At 36.7% G+C, this 1,035-nt stretch overlaps 1 protein-coding gene across 1 annotated transcript in view; it reads left to right on the forward strand.

The window, feature by feature from the left end:
• Positions 1-1,035, forward strand: part of LOC144697988 (uncharacterized) — a 298,820-nt gene that overhangs the window by 14,923 nt on the left and 282,862 nt on the right. The window lies entirely within an intron of this gene.

Genomic DNA, 1,035 nt, shown 5'->3' on the forward strand with positions numbered 1-1,035 from the left:
AACTAGTTCTGATCTCTATATGAGAATCCAAAGTTTAAACTTTCCTTGTTACAGATATAAGAATTCTACAGACAGTAAGGACATCCATCAAATATGAAAGTAATATTTCCTTAACCTCCAGAATGGGAGATTCACTCCGTTCAGAACAGTTCTGAAGTCAATCGACGAGAACCTGATGAATCCCTCTGACAAATCTAAAGATTCAAGTTTGGGTTGAGATATTTATGATGAATTTTGGGATTGTATAGTTAGTGGTAGAAGATGCCCATTTGATCACTAACAGACCACCTCTAATTAGTATTCTATATTTGGTGAAAGGACCACCTATTATAATGAGAGTGCCCATTCAATTTCTAGGAAATGTTATTTTGAAATAATTCCTGAAAACTGGACTTCCCGTAAAGGTCTTGTTGGTTAATGTTGCTGAGTCAAGGTATTGAGATAATGAAAATTGGGGCTGAGGATTTCATTTCTCTGTTTTGTGGTTTTAATTATCAGAGCCAGTATTGTAGCTTGTCTGTTAGTGTCATAGCAAGAACCATGAAATCCCATTTTTTTAGGTGTGTATTTCTCATCAGTAAACTCACCTTTGTTATGAGGGGATTTAACCTTGCTACTTTTGCAAGCTAGTTTTGACCCCTGTTAAATTAAGTTTCACTGTGAATTTACCCAGAGTAACCTTTAACAAAAGATTCCTGTATTAATTCCATATTATTTGACCATTATTCCCTCAAGCCCTTCCCTGAAGGACATTAGTGAATCAGTTGGGTTTTTATGACAATCCAGCATTTTTCATGGTCACTTTTTCCTAGTGCCGGCCCCACAAATTCCCAGATTCATTCAGCTCAATTTCACAACCTGCCTTTGTGTTTTTGTGGGTTCTCTCTCTCTCTCTCCCTTTTTTCTGTTTTAAATCAATTTTACAGGGCATTAGAAGGGGAGGATTTGCAGCCGGGAAACTCAAACCAAACATCACATCAAGATCTGACAGAGTGTCCCAATTTATTGTAACCTGAATATCATTGGATTTTGAAC

The sequence above is a fragment of the Cetorhinus maximus genome, chromosome 23 (genome assembly GCF_964194155.1).
Source record: "Cetorhinus maximus chromosome 23, sCetMax3.hap1.1, whole genome shotgun sequence".
Classification (NCBI taxonomy): Eukaryota; Metazoa; Chordata; class Chondrichthyes; order Lamniformes; family Cetorhinidae; genus Cetorhinus; species Cetorhinus maximus.